At 42.1% G+C, this 9504-nt stretch overlaps 1 pseudogene; it reads right to left on the bottom strand.

Moving 5' to 3' along the window:
• Window positions 1-6350: 6350 nt before the first annotated feature.
• LOC138994219 (KRR1 small subunit processome component homolog pseudogene) lies at window positions 6351-7187 on the bottom strand (annotated as a pseudogene).
• Window positions 7188-9504: the final 2317 nt, after the last annotated feature.

The following is a 9504-nucleotide window of genomic DNA, read 5'->3' on the forward strand; positions in this document are numbered from 1 at the left end:
GGAAACGAATCAAAAAAATTCATGAAGGACTAATTCTTAGAAGTCATTCTTTGTTTTAAGAGCAGTGATGTGAAAACAAATGCAATCCTATTCAGAGGATGATCTGAGGATTTCTGCTTCAATCCTATTGAACTAGAGATTAAAATAGCACTTTTTGTGGTGACTGCCTCAGAAAACAGATTCCAAGAAATTGGCTATGTTTGAGGAAGAGAATGAGAGGCTGGACATGGGGCTCTGCAAATGCTTGGAAATCTGAACTCTGGGGCTCTCTGTAATTCTATTTTCATGCTCCTCTATTTCTTTGAAAATATAAATCTTGCCTTCCTGCAAATATGAGGTGATGAGTGAGTCAAATTAATGTGGGAATTACTGCTGATAATGTATGACTTTTTTCCATTTCTTATGTCTGAAATGTCTTCCCCACACTCATTCCCAAGCTTCTTCCAAAAAAATAAATAAATAAATCCAAAGTTGAATTGTTTTCAATAGTTTGAAATATTTACATGTTGCTTCACCTGCTGTATCTTGATTTCAAAATGTTATCAAACTACTTTCATAAGAGTCTGCCTTGAATATCCAGTTAAATTTATAATCATCTGGAGATAGAGGTTAAGCACCTGTGTACCTTTTTTTCTTAAGTTTCTCTTAAAGTTGTCTATCTCACAAGGGTCAATGAAGGGAATGAGAAGACTTTGATTCCACTTTCAGTTTTATGTTTACTATCTATATAATCCCTTTAAAATTCAATTTCCTCATCTGTGAAATGATAATAATCCTATAAAATAAAAGGCTAATATGCAAATTGTCCCCTTGACCAGGAATTTGACTGGGAGTTTGATCAGGGGACGGAGTCAGCTGGCCAACCACCCTGGGCTCCTCTCCCAGGCTGGCCTGATTGGCTCTGATCAGGGCGGGCCGGCCGACCCCACCCATGCACGAATTCGTGCACCAGGCCTCTAGTAATAATAATAATAATAATAATAATAGTAAATAAAACTTCAGTGGGCAGGAAAGAACATCAAGTAAATAATATATGTATTAGTAGCCATTGAGTTGTTGGTCTTGAATTCTTACTTTTGGAATAACTTCCCTCTGATGCCTCGCCCACTCCCATCTGCACAGTTTACAATGGCTCAGCTCTTGCCAGACATATTTGAGCCATATGACCCAGCTTCCCTAGCCAGGTGATTGACAAATGATTCCTGACCAAGGAGGCTCTTTAAACCCTTGAAATTAAGACCAAAAAAATCAGTTTCATTTGACTATCCTTTTAAGTTGAGAAGAGACAAACTCAAAATGTTTGGTTGGGGACATATTTTCTGTCATGCAGCTGAATCAGAAAGCTGCTCTGCAGTTGAGAATAAAGACAAAAGAAAGAAGGATTTTTTTTGGGTTTCCTGGACCAGAGCATTCTACTTCCTCATTCCTGAGGCCCAGCTGCAATTCTGCCCTGAGGCGGGGAGAAACCCTGGTTCCTACGTAATCAATTATTATTACTATTATTATTTGCTTTATTTAGCTTGAGTTGGTTTCTGTTACAACTGAAGGCATGCTGGTTACTACATTGTATAAGCAATGATTGGTAAATCAGATATAAAGGATGATTACTGAGTAACTGCTTTCTCACTGTTCCACATTCCCTTTTCATGCTTGAGTCCTGGATGGCAGTGAGGATTTTGAAGTGAATCAACATCTGAGCCCTCCAATTCCATCCCAAGCTCACACCAAGGCATTCTTTGTTACCACCAGTCACCAAATAGCACTTCCTTTGCACTATATCAAGCTGATACAGCTGTTCTGTGGGCAAGAAAGGAATTGTGACTTTTGCGGTAGCGAACTAAGATGGAGTCAGGAAAGTAAGAATGTACAGCCCTTGAGAATGACTGTTTCGCCCAAAAGGCTCCTAGAGCAACAATTACTTTCGGGGGTGCTGGCCCTGGTGGGTGAGAGGCCAGTGAAGCTGGGCGAGACTGTTGCACAGCATGCTCTCAGGATCACTCCAGGACAGGCCTTGCAGGGACTCAGGGCTGTGCCTCATAGTTAACACTCATATGCAGTCCGTTTTGGTTTCACTCACGCCACATCATGACGTGACCTGTGCTGCCTGTTGGATGCAAAGATCTGTAGGTTGAACTCTTTTCCTTTAATTTCATATTAAACTTTTAAAAGAGATTATAACACAAAGGACCCATTCAAGTTTTCTACTGTTGTGAAGAAGTTGAAAACACACACACACACACACACACACACACACACACAAGCACTTTGGCTGTTGGCTAGCTATGGAGGATGCAGTTAAGAGCACCTCCGAGCTTTTCTCCACACCTCCCACGATTAGAGTCAATTCACGAGGTTAACTGCAGGCACCCACGTCGGAAATAATTTTTGAGTCAGAACAATGGGGAGCAACCTTGCCCTCCAAGAGGAATGTGCGGTCTGCATGGCAAATGTCACAGATGGCGTGGCACACTGAGGAAAACCACATTTCTCTGTCATCTACTCTTTTATGTGAAAATTCAAGGGCCTGCCTGCAACCAGAGTGGGTCTGCCTCCCATCACTGGAGAAATGTGAGGAGGGTCTTGAACACCAGCACTGTGGGTGTTTTTAGACTGTAGCAGAAATGGATCTGATGGGAAAATGGGTGGCCGAGGAACATGACTTAAGCCATCTCTTGCTGAGAGGTGGCCAGTTAGCTGAGGACCAGGAGGTCAAGCAGAATCCTGGTCAGAGTTCAATTGAATGACCCCAATGAGGCCCATCAGGGTTCTCTGAGCTGCAATTTTACGGCTGAGAGAGTTCTTCCACCAACAATTGGGTTGCAGAGGAAACGTGCTTCCCTCCCAAATTTACTTTCCCCCCTCCTCCCACTCATTGATTTTGATAGTTTTAAAACATCCTGAAAGATAGATGACTAAATGAATTTTCTCTCCCCAAGGTTCTCTTCTATGGCATGTTCTCTAAAATTTTTGATCATTAATTGTCATGCTATAGCAGTTTGGTAACTTGCCAATTTGGAAATACCCAATAAAAAGATTTATGGCATTGCAAATTATACACAATTATATTGCAATTCAATGACTTAGGATTGTTCTAAAGCTAGAAGAAGTAATTATATTATCTGGTTGATCTCTATATAAAATATAGAGCATCAGCACATCAGCCATTCACATATAGTATAAATCCCAAGATAAGAACCAATGCTCTTATATTGATTTCTCTGCAGGGAAAGAGCCACACAGTTCAAGGAGCTTACACTTTGGAATTGGACTTGGTGTGGACCCTGGCTCTACCACAGCACAGTGGAAAACAACTCCTTAGGAATAAATTGATTAATTAATACTGATTATTCCCAATGTTGAGTGCAGCACCTGGCGTTTGGTAGGTACTCAAGGTTTTTGGTTAATTGATTGATGATTTGCCAAATGCTTTAATATAAAATTTCAATTTTACTTTGAAAGGAGCAGCTACAGTTGCCATGCAAGGAATTAAACCTTCCTAGAAAAATATCTCCATGTATGAATGTTACCATGATTTGTTCCAGAGAATAGAATTATGGACAGAAGTTGAAAATCAGAAGGAAGGTAATTTCAGCTCAATTTTAAGAACTATTTGACAATTAGTGCTGCCCATTTGTACAGTGGGTGATCCTGTGAGGTATATTAGAAGATGAAATGATCTTCAGAACACCCACTTTCCCTGAAATATCTTCCTCCTTCTATTGTATTCTGTACTGACGTTAATTATTTTTTAAGAATATAATAATTTATATTTATTAAAAATAGCTGTTTACATAAACACTATTATAAAGAACAAAACTGCTGGGGTCCAATCCCAGCGGGTCCAGGGGTCCCCAAAGGTGTGGACGGAGTCGGCGAAGAATGAATGACATGGAAACTGGTTTCAGTTCATCAGCATAGCGAGGTTCTCCCTCCAGGATCTCCAGCGAAGTTCTGGTTAGGAACTCCAACCAAGTTCTGGTCAGGATCTCCAACCAAGTTCTGGTGCCATGTTCTCTCGCTAGGTTCTCCAGCCAGGTTCTTTTGCCATGTTCTGTCTAGGTTCTCCAGTGAAGTTCTGTAGCCAGGTTCTGTCCAGGATCTTTTGCCATGTTCTCTGGCTAGGTTCTGGTTAGGATCTGACGAGGATCTGATGATTATTGTCTTGTTACATCTATATTTATACCAGCGGATTTTAATCCTGTCAATTTCTATTACAAAGGTTAGGGCGATTCTTATCTCCATTCCAGGGAGTAAAGGTTATGTAGCTTAACTACCCGCCTGGCACTTAATTAAGGGGTTGTATCCCCTCCCTAACCTCAGGGAAAAATCCCCACCTGGGGAAACAACCTTTCTCGGAGAGGTGACCTTGGTTAAAACACATGATGCTAAGGAGAGCAAACATATTAAGAACAATATGCTATATATGCCAGGTCCCTTGAGACATATGCTGTGCAGATGTTTCTTTCCTGCAGCGACTGTGTCAAGCAGCAAGGATGGACCGGCTTCCGGCAGTTAGCGAGTTGAAGGGCTGCATCAAAGGGTCCATCACTGCCAGGCTTGGTGGTGTCGGTGTCCAAGGAGGAGTAAGCTGTGCCCTTTGGGTCGGCCGATATGGATAATACCGGGGAGGAGGAGGATGAGGATGAGGAGGAGATGGAGGGTAGTGTGACATAAGGTCAGATTAGATGGTCTGGAATCCACACAGGTGAGTCTGCATCCTGTGGAAATATACAAGCATCTCCTCTCCCCCAGGTTAAAAGTACATCAGGTCCCTTCCAGGCTCCTTTAAGTAAGTTTTCCCACTTGACGAAATAAGTGAGTTTCTGCTAAATGAAAGTTTCTTTTGCTGATTTACTCAGAGTCCTCGGACTTGGCTGAGAGAGTAGCTTCCACTTCTTGCTTTTCTACCATCTGTTGGGCCTCAGTTGTTAACTTCTTCAGCTGACCCCATGTTGGCACCTCAGTCCCTTGCATAGCCTTTCTTTTCTTCTTTTTTCTGCTTTTCTGTCATCGAAGCAACTCTAAGTCTTTGGAACGATGGGACAAGGAGCTTCTCTGGGTCCATTGTGGGACACACGTAATGCATTTACTCAATCCAAAGCAGGCATTAAAAAGAAAAACCCCAAATGCTCTTTTGTATCCATTTTAAGAGTAGGATTGGCGCTTTTTGCTATTACCTGAGTCCTGATCTATCACCCCAGGGAGAGCTTGCCAATCCTGCACTTTTCCAGGGTGGAAAGGCTGCAGTGAGGTTAAGGATAAAGCTCCTTGGGCCTACCTTCTCCCATGCCTTTACATTTACCTTTCTGGCACCTTTCCTTCCTCAGAAAAGCATGGACACACTTCTTGTATAAAACATTCCATCTGACTGGGAGTAACCTTAACTCCTCTGCTAGCAAGCATATGTGTTAAAAGATCAATACAGAGTCTTCTTTCTTTGGACTCAGTATGGCATATCTTCTCAATCTAAGTTCTGTACTATCCACCTTCTTACCCTACTTATCCTCTATAGGGGGGTCTGTAGCACCCTGGTGGAGTCCTATCCATCCCGAGTGTGGGGGTTCTCAATGGGGGGGGGCTTACCTAGGGGAATCCTGTTCCAGGGGTTCCCAAAGGTGTGGACGGAGTCGGCGAAGACTATCCACCCTCTTTCTACGGTGGAGTCCTTATCCGTCCTGAGTGCAGGGGGGCTTACCTAGGGGTCCAACCCCAGCGGGTGCAGGGGTCCCCAAAGGTGTGGACGGATTCGGCGAAGAAGGAATGGCATGGGGTCAGTGTTCAGTTGATCAGCATAGCGAGGTTCTCCCTCCAGGATCTCAAGCCAGGAACTCCAGCCGAGTTCTGGTCAGGATCTCCAGCAAAGTTCTGGTCTCCAGCGAAGTTCTGGTTAGGATCCAGCCAAGTTCTGGTCAGGATCTCCAGCCAGGTTCTGTAGCCATGTTCTCTTGCTAGGTTCTCCATCCAGCTTCTCCAGCCAGGTTCTCCAGCCAGGTTCTAGCCAGGTTCAGTCGCCATGTTCTGTCTAGGTTCTCCAGCCAAGATCTGTAGCCAGGTTCTGTCCAGGATCTTTTGCCATGTTCAATCGCTAGGTTCTGTCTCTAGGTTCTGTCTAGGATCTCCAGCCAAGTCCTGTCTCTTGGTTCTCTCTCTAGGTTCTCTGTCTTGTTGTCTCACAAAACAAACTCAGAAAAAAATTAATCAGAGTATTACTTCTTATATTAACTAATGCCCTAATACCACAAACTTATTTATTTGAGAGAGAGAGAGAGAGAGAGAGAGAGAGAGACATTATTTATGCATTCATTGGTTGAATCTTGTATGTGCCCAGCCAGTGTCTATCTCAAAATTCTTTACAAAAGAGATAGCTTAATAAGTTCTAGTTCAGGATTGTTGTTTTTAACGCATATTAAATTTTTCCTCCGCTTCTTTTTATCTGCTTCCATTTTATGCTTAACTTCTTTAGCTGCAAGAGCTCCCAGTTGTTTATGCATTGCTTTCTTTATCTTTTCCTTGATGGCAGCCACATCAATTTTAGTTTTATTTTTTTTATTTTTTATTTTTTTAAATATATTTTATTGATTTTTTACAGAGAGGAAGGGAGAGAGATAGAGAGTTAGAAACATCGATGAGAGAGAAACATCGATCAGCTGCCTCCTGCACATCTACTGGGGATGTGCCCGCAACCCAGGTACATGCCCTTGACCGGAATCGAACCCGGGACCTTTCAGTCAGCAGGTCGACGCCCTATCCACTGAGCCAAACCGGTTTTGGCAATTTTAGTTTTAGTAGAAGCTCTCTCAGGTTTTACAGCTGGCTTTTCTGTCGGTGGAATATCGCTTTCTTTTTCTCTTGTCTCTTACTGAGAGTATCCACTTGTCTAGCCTTTACTGCTTTTATTGTCTGGCACGTTTTTTGACTTGCCTTCAGAAAGTATTCACCACTAGGCACTTCTCTATTAATCTGACGTTCTGGCTGTGGTGGTGGGCATGGTGTATACTCTTTCCTAACAGGTTTTTTTCTTCGGTTCCTTGCATTTATTCATATTTTTGCGTGTGACCTGTGGCAAAAATTGTTCCCAACTTCGTGATGACAATTCAGAATTTTTTTGCCAACTCTTGTTTAATCATTAAGGTCTCTTTTAACCACTCAAAGGTCCAAATGGCGGAAACCGTGTTTTCCTGGACCATGATGTAACAGTTTATTAAAGTTTCCAATGTTCAAATGAAACACTACTTGCTAATGGGGCTATCAGGTCTCTGGCCCTAATGGTGGTATCTGGCTCAAAATCTTCTTAGTTTTCCAAACAGTCATGCTGCCTTCCATCAGGTCCAGGGGTATGTTCACGTGGTGTTTATTCAAGGCTTTCTGTACCGCTGGCCAGCAATCTTTCAAGTAAGCCTCTCTATAATTTGGGAACGAAGTTGCAAAACTGCCCTCCTTTAAGAGTCCTCTGGGATTGTCCTCTTTGGAAATAGCTGGTTCCTGCCAATCATCAGGAACAGTGAGGAGTTCTGTTCATCTCTGTTCTCCCCCGGCTTTGACTTCTGGTTACAAAATTCACTTTTCTCAGCCCTTTCAGTTGGGAGGACACCATCTTTAAATTGCCTGATGTTCTTTTTTATTCATTGATATTTTAAGAAGTTGTACTTATATATGAACCAGATAATGTTAGTGAACTTGAAATAGTCACTATACACCAATCTCTTGGAATGTCAGAGCAATGTCCCATCTGGACAAGCATTGTGAAGGTCCACCTCATCTTGAGTGAATGGAAGGGGTGGGGATGTGGTTACACCTTAAGTGAATAGGGGAAGTGGTTCTAAGATAAGTTCTAAGATAAGTGAATACCTCTGCTTGTGACTCAATCTTGGAAGGGTTCAGATGTGAGCATTCAAATTTTAGCAGCAAGCTAAATCAGGTACTAGGTGGTTTTGGAAAAAAGGATTTAAAAAAATTGTTCTGGACTTTCCTGTTGTGTGTTCTTCACTCCCTCCTACTAACAATTTACTCGGGGCTCTGCTGGGTGACCAACTGGGCCATCCTAGAGATGTCCCTGTCTCTAAGACTGAGGGGTGGAATGTAGGGAGTGGGAAGAAAAAGTTATACTGAATTGGCTTTTCTATTCATTTTAAAATTTCCATCTGTTTTAAAGGACTAGCTATTAACAGAAATGAATTTAATTAGTCTATTTCAGGTTGGGAAGAAAATTTGAAGTTCAAGTGAATTCTGAGAGTTGTATATCTATTAACTAGGATCTACCTAGAACCACCCAGAGAGGTGTTTCTACCCTTTCCTGGTGGGCTGATGCAGTAACTGTGATGGTCAATCCTATGTTCTTTTACAATTTGGGGGATCTGTGGGGATTTTAAAGACAAGGTGAAATGAATTCTGGTTTTGGAGGTGAGAAAGTTCTGGACCAAAAGATTTACCACGTGATTCTGCTTGTAGAGCGTCTGCTTGCTGTGGCTGCTAGGTACCAATCTGTGCATTTTTCTCTAGTGTAGCTTTCACAAAGGGGTTGACCAGAACTCTTACCTCTTGGCCTCGTTTTTTTGCTGCTCAGAAGGAAGCTGTGGAAATGCCTCGGATTTAATCATGGCAAATGGTGTGTTTACCTCAGGACATTTTAAGTTAATGAAAAACCTGGAAAATATCAATTTGGTCATAATGCAAAGCCCAGAAAGCAGTAAATAATTCTAGCACCTTTCCGTGTCCAGGAAACACAAAACTAGCTTTGTTTTATTCTTTTTTCTATTTTAAATCTATATTCTGTTTTAAATCTCCGTGGGATACGTTTTCAGCTTTGAAAGGTTCATTAAATCACAGATCCTTAAATTAGGTTCTTTTCAATGGGTTTGGAAAACACAAGCACCCATAAGTTCTGCTAATTTATACTGTCTTGAATTGTCTGGGTAGACACATTCACATTCAGAGAGAGAGAGAAACTTGGCCAATCTACTGAATCACTACATGGCAAAAACATTTTAGTTTATCAAGGTATACTTGAAGAAATTTACCCATATCTACATTGGTCTCTCTTTTTAAAAATATTTTTAATTGATTTCAGAGAGGAAGGGAGGGAAAGAGAGAGAGAGAGAGAGAGAGAGAGAGATCAATGATGAGAGAGAATCAATGATGAAAATCATTGACTGGCTGCCTCCTGCACACCCCCGACTGGGGTCTGAGCCTGCAACCTGGGCATGTGTCCTGACCAGGAATCAAACTGTGACCTTCTGGTTCATAGGTTGACATTCAGTCACTGAGCCATGCTGGTTGGGCTACATTGGTCTCTTAAAACATATTTGTTTTATAGTCTTCACTTTATGATTGGCAGATTGAACACTTCATTTACATGCTTTGAAAGATCTATAAAGAACAATTCATGCTGCTTAGGGGACAGGCTTGGGTAGAAGGAAGAGGGGTTTAGGGAACAGCATGGTGCAAGTGTTGCTCCCTGAGGCTAGACATTGCAGTGGGGGTACAGGGAGTGCACATGTTGATCCA

The sequence above is a fragment of the Myotis yumanensis genome, unplaced genomic scaffold (genome assembly GCF_028538775.1).
Source record: "Myotis yumanensis isolate MYYU_CA2020_CCGP unplaced genomic scaffold, mMyoYum1.0.hap1 SCAF_1, whole genome shotgun sequence".
In the NCBI taxonomy this organism is placed as follows: Eukaryota; Metazoa; Chordata; class Mammalia; order Chiroptera; family Vespertilionidae; genus Myotis; species Myotis yumanensis.